This window comes from Thermobia domestica, unplaced genomic scaffold (assembly GCF_964235325.1).
Source record: "Thermobia domestica unplaced genomic scaffold, izTheDome1.hap1.1 HAP1_SCAFFOLD_1175, whole genome shotgun sequence".
Classification (NCBI taxonomy): domain Eukaryota; kingdom Metazoa; phylum Arthropoda; class Insecta; order Zygentoma; family Lepismatidae; genus Thermobia; species Thermobia domestica.
In genome coordinates, this window is record NW_027656885.1 from 24,856 (window position 1) to 38,042 (window position 13,187).

Here is a 13,187-nt window from a genome sequence, read left to right on the forward strand (position 1 = left end):
TTAGGCGAAAGTCCGTGCGTTTCCTCAATTCACGTAGGAAACAACAGAAAATATCAACTACCATAAAATAATCCGTATATATATTTAATTTATTTGGAATAAAATAAATATAGAAACAACCTGTTCATACATAACTACGGTAAGTGCGTTAATTGCTAACGTAAGAACAAATATGAAACAAGGCACAAAATAAAAAAGAAAAATAAAGTTAAAGGGAATAAATATTTAGGCTTGATTGTCATTCGTATTAAGAAGCTGGGTAATAAAATGTTAAAATCTACAGAAAATTATGAAATTAAATCAGGATTTGAAATAAAAGTCTATACATTGGAAGTAGGCCAGGGAGTTTGCAAGGCAGATGTGTGCGACACGCGTTACTTTATAGATTCCCTTCATTGAACTATAGTAAGCAGTACGAAGATGGTACTTTGCGTATAATCACAGGAAGGATTGAAGTTAATTACCATGGTAATATAATTATTTATTGATAAGTATTTCCATGTTAAATTATGAAAATTATAAGCACAAGGAGGGTGAAAAAGTAGTGTGACCGACTTAGCAATGACTGAAACATAAAATAGAAAAGCGAATAAAAACAAATGCCTTTTGAGTTATGTGGAATAAAGTTTCTTCTAGCCAGTAAGGAAGAATAGGATCTGGTGCATTCATTGAATACCTGAAAAAAATCGTTTATCAAAATAGAAGGAAACACACTTATCGTTGTGGCAACTACGAACTTCTGTTTACCTCAGCCCGCCTCAGCAAGTGCTTTCTATCCGGTCCGCGCTCCGTAACCAAACTCAACGCTGCCTGCTAGCGAAAATAAACAGTGCAACCACGCGCGATTTTACTCTCTAATATCTGTGCTTTTCGTGTGGAAAAATAAACTTTTTCTCCCCACAAACATTACCAAACTGAATCGGAACACTTCCTCTCCTTATAGTGACAGTTTTGTGCCAATCTGTGTTGTGAAAGTGCTAAAAAGTGTGCTTTTGTAGCTAGGCTTTGTAGTTAGTGTGTGCATGTGCATGCCGCCAAAAGCACACAACAGGCCCACGCTACAGCACTGAGTATCTCCAACTAGTCATCTGAGAGAGCGGACGGGGTAGTAAGCACCCACCTGTGATTGGCCAGTTCGTACTGGAAAGGTCGAAGCTCATTGGCTGAAGTGATCCCCTACCCCAGACCGCCTATAAAATACAGGACAGACGTTCTACTCGTTCAGTCTGCCTGCGGAAGCGGCAGCGTGCGGTTCGTCGCACTGCCTGCACAAAAAAAAAGTAAAATTAGAACCCTGAATACCAATAAACATTTACAAACAAATTATATCCGATATAACTATAGTGATATTACCAAACAATAATTGGCAAAAAGAAAAATTGGCCAGCCGGGCGCAAGCCAAAAACGCCTCCGGCAAACGAAACAGTGCACATAAATAGCAAATCAAAAACTTTAGTGACTCTTAACAAAAAAAAAATCACGGTAATTCACGCCGCAGCGGTCCTTTCAAGGGCCACAGCGTAGTGCTACCAGTTAACCAACCGAACTGTATCCGGCCCTTACAAGAGCCAGTACCACCAAGATAATAATATGAAACAGGCACCACCCAAACAGGACCCCAACGCCCAGGGCGGGGAGCCCCCCATCAGAAGACCCCCCCAAAGTACGCCAGTGACTACCTTAGCGAACCAACTGAAATCCATGCAATTTAGCACATTGGGTTCAGTGCAAAAACGCCGTGCATCCAATAGGACCAAGCAATTCCCCCCCCTCACCACCCAGGAGCTTCAAGAAGTGGCTAACACCAGTGGCGCCTCGCACCAGACCCCCCCACCACAGCATAACGACGAAAAGAACGAGTCGGTGACCCATCCGGACTCGAACCAAGAAGAGAACCTTATTGAAATGAGTGACTACACAGAAACAGAGGCGGAAGAAGATGGGCACGAGTTCCAGCGTGCCAAGAAGCGTGTGCGTCGCCGTGAAACAGTGAACGTTGCGTCCTTGATAGAATTCAAAAACCAATTCGCTCCCCTAGCGACCGAAGAAAATGATCAAGACCCACCAGAGCAAGCAGGCCCCAGTGAGTCAAACAGCCAAACCACCAGCAAACCCCCCCCGATTTATGTATATGGTGTCGAGAAAACTTACAACTTCTCTCGCACTGTGTCAGCAACATGCCATACTCCTCCAGCAGTGGACCATTGCAAGGAATACATCAAGTTCACTTGCCGTTCATGGGCAGACTACGAGAAAATAGAAGCCTACTGTGTACAAACAAACCGATCATTTGCCTCAGAAATCCCGAAATCAGCTCGATATTTCAAGGTGGTGATCCGCAAATTGCCCCTTGATACCCCCCCGGAAGACATAGAAGAGGAGCTCAACGAACTGGAATACCCAGTTCAAGAAGTGAGGCAGCTGAGGGGACGCACTGACCCGAACGGGACACGTCCACTCTTTCCGCTGTTCCTGGTATCATTGCGAAAAGTGCCAGGCATCTCAGCCATTTACAACCTTAACCGACTACTAAACTACAGAGTTACAATCGAGCCGTATCGCGGACCGACAGTACTGCAATGTCATAGATGCCAGAGGGTAGGGCACTCACAAAGAACCTGCCGAGCAACGCCACGATGTGTAAAATGTGAAGATTCCCACCTCAGCACACTGTGTCCCAAAACCACCCGGGATACACCAGCAAAGTGCGCAAACTGCGGGGGCCCTCACCCAGCTAATTACCAAGGCTGTCCTACATTGAAAGCGGCCAAAGCACGGCGCCAACCAAGAAACCCGGAAGGAAACAAGCAGAACTCCGAACAAACCAACAACGACCAAGGAAACAAAACACCACCACAGAAACACAAGGACTATGCCTCCGCCACCTCCGACAAGGCAACGCCTCCACCCACACACAACAGAAAAGAAAACCAAGCCAGCAACCAACAATCAAACAGCAGCAACAACCCAACCAACCAAGAAGAACAACAAGAGGCAGCACCCACACCACCCAGACCACGCAGGAACAACGCCAAGCAGAACAATTCAGGTCCACGCACCGACGCAGCAGGCAGCCAAGACAAGAACGAAACCACTTCCATTTTGTCCCTTGTGAAGGACATAAAGGAACTTTTCCAGGGGCTGAACCTGAAAACTTTCCTGGAAAAGATTAAAACAGGACTCCGTAAAATCGCAGCCGCTGAAGATCCCATCGAAAAAATGACGACAATGTTCGAAGTAGTAGCATCCCTGGTCGACGATGGAACGGACTAGATCGACAATCTCCCGTGACCTCAGGGTCGTCCACTGGAACGCGGATGGTATCCGTACCCAAAAAGTGATTCTGGAGGACTTCCTCCGACGAGAGAGAATCGACATCGCACTAGTCACAGAAACAAAGCTGAAACCACCCATCCCATTCCAAATCCCGAACTACACCATCCACAGAACAGACCGTCCTGGAGCAACCACCCTCGGTGGCACTGCTATCATCATCAAAAATTCCCTACCCCACGACCCACTTCCCCCCATCCAACTCCAGTCCCTAGAGGTCACGGGCATCACGCTCCACTCACCAGATGGACCAATCCAGATACTGGCAGCCTACAGACCGCATAGCAGGAACCTAGATCCAGAAGACCTTCGGACACTGCGCCGACTTGGCCACCGAGTCCTGATTGGAGGCGACCTAAACGCTAAACATCACGAGTGGAATTCCAGGGTGTCCAATGACAATGGCAGAATACTCCATCGAGCCCTTAGAACAATAGACTTCATCCCATCCGCCCCCACCGAACCAACTCATTACCCACGTAATGGAGGAAGACCAGACGTGCTGGACATGGTGCTGACCGCCAACCTCGCCCTTCTGGATGGCCCATCAGTCCTTCATACACTCAACTCAGACCACATCCCAGTGCTCCAAACAATAGCCATTCGCCACCACATACAGCGCTCCAACCTCCCGAAGATAACCACCACAGACTGGGGATACTTCCGCCAGCTGCTTGCTCAAATGGTGAACCCACGTCTGCCTGTCAACACACCAGATAGCTTGGACAACACAGTGGAGACACTGACAGCGCAAATTCAATCAGCTCACAAACTGGCGACAACATCTACCACAAGGGCCGAAAAACCCCCCAGTGCAGAAGAACATCGCACCACGGTGCTAGTGCAAATGAAGAGATGGGCACGAAAGAAGTGGCAGAGGACACGTCATCCAGCCTACAAAACACTCTGGAACGCTCTCACTTCCAGAGTGCGGAAGAGGCTCCTGCGGATAAAATTAGCACAATGGAATCAGAGACTACAAGAGCTGGACACGCCAAATCGAGACTTCTGGGGACTGGTCCGCCGATTCGCCAGACCATCGGCCGGTCCACGGAATTACCCGCTCCAAGGACCACAAGGCCTACTCTACGAGCCAGAAGAGCAAGCCCAACAGTTTGCAGACACCCTGGAAGCCACCCTCCAACCCAACATCACACCCGCACCAGCCGACACCCGTGAAGCAGTGCGACGCACCATAGAGGATACCAACTTTGACGATCCACCTCCGCCGGATGCACTCACCACTCCGAGGGAAGTCCAACAAGTCATCCGCCGCCAAGCATTGCATCGTGCCCCTGGACCGGACAGAATCACACCTGAAGCTCTCCGGAACATACCGAGGAAGGCCCTGGTCTTGCTCTGCAGGATATTCAATGCCATACTCACCACAGGATACTATCCGAAGGCCTGGAAACAAGCGAGGATCTGCATGATACCCAAACCGGGCGCTACTCGAACGAACCCATCAAATTATCGACCAATCAGCCTCCTTTCGCACACCAGTAAGGTGTTCGAAAGGATCTTCCAAAGAAGACTCATTCAGTTCGTCAACGACAACAATCTGTTGCCCAACCACCAATTTGGATTCCGTGCTGGCCACAGCGCCGAAATGCAACTCGTTCGAGTAGTCGAGCTCATCACCGCCCGATTCAACGACGGAGGCCACACCTTGGGTGTATTCCTCGACATCGAGAAAGCCTTCGACAAGGTGTGGCACGAAGGTCTGATACACAAGCTCCACCTCCAGGCCTTCCCGCACTACCAACTGAGAGTGATAGCCTCGTACCTGTACGAGAGAAGTTTCTACATCTCCCACGCAGGGCACAGCACCAACCCAAGACCTATCCACGCAGGAGTTCCGCAAGGCTCCTGCATTTCACCTATCCTATACGCCTTATACACCAACGACATTCCCACCACCCTAAACACCACCCTAGCAACCTTTGCGGACGACACAGCGATCTTCGCAACACATGGCAACCAACGCTACGCTTCGGTCTACTTGCGAAGACATCTCCAACTCCTCGACGAGTGGACTCAGCGGTGGAGGATCAAGGTCAACCCCCGCAAAACTTCAGTAGTGAACTTTACCAGACGAAGAGTACTAGAGCCTACAGAATTCCAACTAGCGGGAACACCACTACCTGAAGAAGGACAAGCAAAATACCTCGGAGTCCACTTAGACCGAAAGCTGACGTTCGACCACCACATACAAACAGTCACGAAGAAAGCGTCGCAAAGGTTCAAAGCGCTACTACCCATACTCCTCTCCCCATCCCTAGCTCATAAGACACGGAAACATGTGTACGAAATGAGCATCCGTCCAATCCTCCTCTACGCTCACCCTGCGTGGCAACACGCAGCACCTACCAGACTCCGACAACTTCAAGTCCTACAGAACAGAGCAGCCAGGGCCATCACAGGACATTCCATGGACACGCGCCTCCAACAGATCCACGAGGACCTGGATCTGCCGTTCCTCGAAGATGTCAGAAGAAGACGTACAGCAACATTCTGGAGAGCCATCAGGCACTCACCCCACCAGCATGTCACCAACATCGGACGAGCAGAGCCTCATCGAAGAGTCTACAGGATGCCAGGGCCACTACCCTGAACCACTGCCATCAAAGGGACACGCGACAGTTGCGACCCTTTCAGAAGATGACTAACAACCATCAACAGTAATCAATTACAAAACATGATTGAAGGCAAGGGCAAAAGCCCGTAACTTCAAACCCAGGTTAATGCCTGCCACATACTGTCTGTCTGTCTGTCTGTCTAGCGAAAATTTCATTCTTCAGTATCGTTGAGTTTATTGCAGAAAGCAATGGCAGATACGGCATCAGCACCTGCAGCCCCGGCACAGGCTTCTCCTAAGAAGTCTGCAAAGCCTAAGAAACCAAAAACAACACCTTCTCATCCAAGAACATCAGAAATGGTGAACAACGCCATCAAGAATTTGAAGGAAAGGGGAGGAAGTTCACTGCAAGCTATTAAGAAATACATCTCTCAGAACTACAAAGTGGATGCCGAGAAGCTTGCTCCATTTATCAAGAAATACTTGAGAAGTGCAGTTGCTTCTGGGTCTTTGGTTCAGACCAAGGGAAAAGGTGCATCTGGATCGTTTAAGCTTAGTGCTTCATCGCTGAAGGAGAAGCCTGAAGGTGGATCTTCAACCAAGGCGAAACGATCAGCATCAAAGGAGAAGAAGCCTGCGAAAAAGCCAGCAGCTAAACGTCCCAAGAAGACTGGTGAAAAGAAAAAGGCTGCTGCTCCCAAACCTAAGAAATCACCATCTAAAGTGAAGAAGGCAAAAACTCCCAAGAAGCCAAAGGCCCCGAAGCCAAAGAAGGCTACAGCAAAACCGAAAAGTGCTAAGAAGGCTGCACCAAAGAAGAAGTAAATGTGTCAGTAAATCATCTGACATTTTAAAACGGCTCTTTTTAGAGCCATCAAATACTTTGAGAAGAGTAAAATTGTGCTTTTCCTATCATTATCACATGTTCATTCATAGCAATGTATAGTATACACGCAAGGGACTTTGAGTTTTCTTTTTAACCGAAGCACTTCTTGATGTAAGTGCTTTATAACAGAGGGGAATTGAGGGTGGGGAAAGAAAGCTTTCACGGGTGTCAAGAATGGTGTACTCGAAAAAAAATGGGGAACACATTACGTAATGTCAATTTGTGATCACTTACTTTTTCCTTGTTCCTATCTTCAAGTAGCGAAACAGTACAGAAAACGCACTTAATGCATTTGTTAGAAAAACTTTTGCAGGCTGACTGGGTTCGATTCTCGGTGGGAGCTCAAATGTTTCGCATTGCACGTTAATAAGTAGGTCCACGTTTGAAACAGCCTTGCTGCTGAAAGGGACACTAAACTAAAATCAACTCTTTTCAAGGCTGGGGTGAAAGAAATGTTCGAACTTATTACAACTCGTGAAAGTGAAGTAGACTATGTTTCAATTTAACGTCGTACTATTATGATTTTTATGATAAAGGAGACGGGTGATTACGCCTAATGAATGATGGAAATACTGGTGTAATGAGAAAGTGTTAGGAAAAGGGAACACGCTAATAACCACGGATACCGTCTTATAATTCGTAATATTGCTATAAAGAAAAATAGTAACACCAGCAGAAATGTAGGTGTACAATTGAACTGATGTTAAGTACAAACAGACACTTAAAGAAAGTTTAGTTTAACGTTTGCATTCAACAGCAGCGACCTCTGACAAAATAATATTACTTTTGCTACCTTGGAAGAAGTACATATTTCGCCTGCGAGTTCTATCAGATTAATAACGTTGAGAAGGGCAAACAGTGGTTGAATCGAAGTTAAGTTATGCAACATATGGCAAAATCGAACCCTTGACCACATAAAACGAAGATAATCAATCGGTAAACATAGGGGAAAACTAAAGAATATACTTGAAAGATAGGATGATATACGAAACGACAGGAAAACGAAGGTAGATGTATTAACTATGCAACATACGGCGTGAGAATTTAAAAAAAAAAGATAACAAGTATGGACAAGATCCTTGTTAGGATAACAGCATCTCTAAGTAGTGTATTGGTCCTAAAAAGGACCGTTTTTGAACTCAGTGCCAGAACTTCAAACTTAAGCACGTTCCCCACGGATGCGGCGAGCAAGCTGAATGTCCTTAGGCATGATTGTGACTCTCTTTGCGTGAATAGCACACAAGTTGGTGTCTTCGAAAAGCCCTACAAGGTAAGCTTCACTTGCCTCCTGTAAAGCCATGACAGCTGAGCTTTGGAAGCGAAGATCTGTCTTGAAATCTTGTGCAATTTCTCGGACGAGTCGTTGGAAGGGCAGCTTGCGGATGAGCAATTCAGTGCTCTTCTGGTAACGACGAATTTCTCGGAGAGCCACAGTACCAGGCCTGTAACGATGGGGCTTTTTCACTCCACCGGTAGCTGGAGCACTCTTTCTTGCAGCTTTGGTGGCAAGCTGCTTTCGAGGAGCTTTGCCTCCAGTAGATTTCCTAGCTGTCTGCTTGGTACGTGCCATTGCAACTGTCACGACTTGTTTCAAATAATTGCGCGCTGAATGAAGTCAAGTTATATAAAGAGCAAAACCGTTAAATCAAGCTATTTCTCATTGGATAAAGTCAGTCGAAAAGGACAGTTCTCATTGGCTTAGACACGTTTTGTGTTTTTCCTCCGTGCTTTCCCTGCATGATCGAAGGAACAAAACCACGAGTCTTGGGCTGCTTGGGCTTGTATTTCTCGTGTGTGGTGAGCGAAGCAGTAACATATCGAAATGACAGGACGTGGAAAAGGAGGCAAGGGTCTTGGCAAAGGAGGTGCCAAGCGCCACCGTAAAGTTCTTCGTGACAACATCCAGGGTATCACCAAACCCGCTATTAGGCGTCTTGCTCGCCGTGGTGGTGTGAAGCGTATCTCTGGTCTCATTTATGAAGAGACCCGAGGAGTATTGAAAGTATTCCTGGAGAACGTAATCAGAGATGCTGTTACATACACAGAACACGCCAAGAGGAAGACAGTGACAGCTATGGATGTTGTGTATGCCTTGAAGAGGCAAGGAAGAACCCTGTACGGTTTCGGAGGTTAAGTTGGGGTTCCTCCTATTTTGGATATAAAATTGGCATAAACGGCTCTTTTCAGAGCCAACAAATTTATATAAAGGGAAAGATTTACTTTGTGCGATTTTCTGTTAGATTATAAGAATTCGTGTAACTACATTAAAGCCTTTTGATGCACACTAAATTACAGACGTAGAGAGATTAATTTGAGAAAATCATACGTTTTTTTTTACATTATGTACGTTCATGTATACGTATTCATATCATGTAGCAGTATTAATGCTGGAGAAGGGGTTCTGGTTGGAAATTGGCGATTTGTTGGAAGTAGCGAGCATGAGAGATGCGAAACGCAAGTCGGAATTTCTGTTCTGACAGTAGGATGTACGTATAGAGGCTTATACAACTTCTATACTGTGCTGTGAGGGGCGAATAATGCGTTAGAAACCTGAATCTTGTCCTTTATCTTGTTTACGTGGTCTTGGGTTCGATTTCTTTCTTTTGCGGTAGTGTCTATTGTGATTTACATGTAAATTAATGACACTTCGTAGCGGGTTACTAAAATAAAGAGTAATACAAATATGAGATGTAGGTTAATGCATTGTATACTTCACATTATTTACTAAAGAAAGGCAGTAGTTACAAGAAACCTAGGCTCGCTCGTTGGGCACAGTAGCAAATGAGTTCTGAGATCAGAGAATAAGAGTAGTTGCGTATTACAAACCATATACATATAACACATATCACACAAATATGAATATCGACCTTGCAAAGAATAAATCGTACTTAAGTGTGCATTTAATGTCATTACTATGTTGCAAAAGAAATTTAGGAAAGTTTTCTGATCCGCTCTGTTCATGATGTCATTGGGGCATAGTAATGAACAATAATAAATGTCGAGAACATATTGAACAGAGTAATTTCAGCCAAGCCAACGCAAGAGAGAAACATGAGTGCTTTAAGAATGTTGGAAATTCCTTTGTCTAGCATGAAGTACATGAGAATATGTGGTATGAGGTTTTCTTCCATTGCTGAGAATCTGGGCTCGACTGTCCTGTCCTCTGGGTAATATGAGCCCGATGTACGCAAATATCAAAAAAATGTAGCTAGCGACAATACAAAAGGTAATGATCTTATAATTAATAATGTAGTGGGAACTAAGCACATCGCTGTTTGGAGTATTCTAAAGTTAGTGTGACTTCCTATGGGCTTCAATTACGATCGACGACTACACATATACTAATTAATCGAATAGCAGCGAGAATTTCGAATGAAACTAAGCAACTATCTCAGACACTTTTGATGAGTCTGTATATCGAAAACAATTCATTTCAATCGTAAATCTCCTCTATAAAGGGGTTTGTGGCCCTCATAAGGGCCGATTTGTATGAGATATAGGTCTTACATTTATGCCTTCTTCTCAGTTTTCTTGGGCAGAAGTACAGCTTGAATGTTGGGCAAAACACCACCCTGAGCGATTGTAACTCCAGACAACAACTTGTTTAATTCCTCGTCGTTACGGATAGCTAACTGCAGATGACGTGGAATAATCCTAGTCTTCTTGTTGTCACGAGCAGCGTTGCCTGCCAACTCAAGAACTTCAGCTGCCAGGTATTCCATGACTGCAGCCAAATACACGGGAGCGCCAGCACCAACTCGTTCGGCATAGTTACCCTTTCGCAAAAGACGATGGATTCTGCCTACTGGGAATTGAAGGCCAGCCCTGCTGGAGCGGGACTTGCTCTTTCCCTTGACTTTTCCACCTTTGCCGCGACCAGACATTGTTCAATATTCTTTCGTAATAAGATGAGAGGAAAAATTGCGGCCTCCCATGAATCAAGTCAGTTTTGTTACTACTTCAAGCGTGCACCCGAGTGCATCAAATGAAAAGCAAGGCAGTTGGCGCGAATTGAAACACGTACTGTAATTTAAATGAAGTCGATAAATCGGCGGACACATCTAATTTTGCTGAACGAGTGAGTCATCATGCCACCAAAAACTAGCGGAAAGGCTGCAAAGAAGGCTGGTAAAGCCCAAAAGAATATCTCCAAGGGAGATAAGAAGAAGAAGAGGAGGAGGAAGGAGAGCTATGCCATTTACATCTACAAAGTTTTGAAGCAAGTGCATCCTGACACTGGCATATCTAGCAAAGCTATGAGTATCATGAACAGCTTTGTTAATGACATCTTCGAGCGTATTGCTGCTGAAGCTTCTCGTTTGGCCCATTACAATAAGCGGTCAACTATCACCAGCCGGGAAATCCAAACAGCTGTGCGCCTTCTTTTGCCTGGTGAACTTGCCAAGCACGCTGTAAGTGAGGGTACGAAGGCTGTTACCAAGTACACAAGCTCTAAGTAAAAATCTTCTTCAAGATTTTTCATTTCAAACGGTCCTTGTCAGGACCAACACATTATTCGAAAGAGTTAAATCACGAAATTTGCTTCATTCTGTTATGTAGAAACACGTTGAAATCCAATTTCTATATGCTGTTAGTAAAAAAGTAAAGCACATAGCGGAGATGTGTCGTGCTTGTATACGAAAGGCATTTACTCGCCGGAGATCTACACTTAGTCATAATAATTTACTTTTAAAAAGTGGTAATACATTCCGTGTTAAGTATAGTAGTAGGTGCACACGGATCGGAAATCAGGTTATTTTAATGTGCCGTGCAAATAAACAGGCTGTTAGTGTAAGAAATAGTGGGTATAACGCTTAGAATATCGATTAATCGCTATGAAATAATGTTGATAAATTATCTCTTGAAAGTACTATAAAATTAATGTTTCTAGTATTTTCGTACTTGAAGGATAATGAAATTTGAAAAAGAGATGCCAACAGCACCTGGTGTTCCCAGGCGGTCACCCATCCAAGTACTGACCAGGCCCGATGCTGCTTGACTTCGGTGATCGGACGAGAACCGGTATATTCAGCATGGTATGGCCGTTGGCGAATGCATATGGCTTCGAGTGAGTTATTGTAGCTACGTAGGTTTGTCGGTGAATACTCAAAAAGACCAGCGCGTGGAAAGCGTTGCTAATTGTTTTAAGTAATGCATGATTACGAAATTATCGTGGTGAACGATGTGAGAATATTCGTCTTTGTGAAAAACAAAATTAGAAAAAGTATACCAACAGCACCTGGTGTTCCCAGGCGGTCACCCATCCAAGTACTGACCAGGCCCGATGCTGCTTGACTTCGGTGATCGGACGAGAACCGGTATATTCAGCATGGTATGGCCGTTGGCAACTACCTTTTCTTCAATGTCCTGTTAAGGAAGTATGTTTTAAGTAAGAATTGACATTATTAACTATAAAGGCAAGCATATTAACGTCGTTAACATTACTTGGAATATACTAATATTCGAATAAATATTTGAATGTTCGAATGATGAGTGATTCGGATGTTCATAGTGCCACTGTGTCCTATCGAGTTTACTATCACGAACCACGTATGAAATTGTATATAAATAAATAAAAATAAATCCTTTATTAAGTATTGATTACAGGAAAAAGGCAAACTTACATTCTTTAATGTACACAATGAAATGTATGAAAGATATTTTTAAGATATGTTTCACTTACCCTTTATAACGCAAGGTAGTTTTCAGTGTAGCATTCTCTTCAGCTGCGAGATAACGTAAGGCAGATGATCATTCAGTCGTGAAGCACTAAAATGTAATATACATTTTAACTATTATCGATAAGAATTATTTACTGCAGGGATGCAAATAAAGTGAGGCAAATTAGTAAATAAAAACCGATACTGTAACTGATAATATAATTAGTTGTATCTGTATTAGTTGTATATACAGTAATCGCACGATTATCCGCGGAGTTGGATGTTGGCATAATCGCGCATAATCAGCAGTATGAGCAGAAAAGGGAAATGAAATGAAATATTTAGATTTACGTCGCATACTTATACCGGTTACGCTAAAGGAGACGGTGATGATGAGTACTGAATGAAGAAAGTGGGAGGAAACGGGAGAAACCCGAGAAAACCCATGAGCACGGTCTTTATGCACGACAAAGTTCACACGGCACGAGCTGGGATTGAATCAGGGACCCCAAGCACCGGAGGCCAAAAAACGGACAAAAAGTCTTTCGTGCAACTTTCGTTTTCGGTAAAAAGTTTACACATAATTTAGAAAGAGTAGTTTTCTGGTCTTTTTATTTCACAAGTTGGTTCATGTCTATATTTTTTACATGCATAAAAAATTTTTCAACTCCCTTGCTTATTTCCTGTTAAAGACCTCTACCTCTGATTGTATTTTTTGCACATATTCTTA

At 44.3% G+C, this 13,187-nt stretch overlaps 2 non-coding genes across 2 annotated transcripts; both read right to left on the reverse strand.

Moving 5' to 3' along the window:
• Nucleotides 1-11,728: 11,728 nt before the first annotated feature.
• Nucleotides 11,729-11,847, reverse strand: LOC145677659 (5S ribosomal RNA). Its single transcript, XR_014129925.1, has one exon. It is a non-coding gene; the product is annotated as a 5S ribosomal RNA (ribosomal RNA).
• Nucleotides 11,848-12,024: 177 nt separating this feature from the next.
• Nucleotides 12,025-12,143, reverse strand: LOC145677657 (5S ribosomal RNA). The gene has a single exon (XR_014129922.1). It is a non-coding gene; the product is annotated as a 5S ribosomal RNA (ribosomal RNA).
• Nucleotides 12,144-13,187: the final 1,044 nt, after the last annotated feature.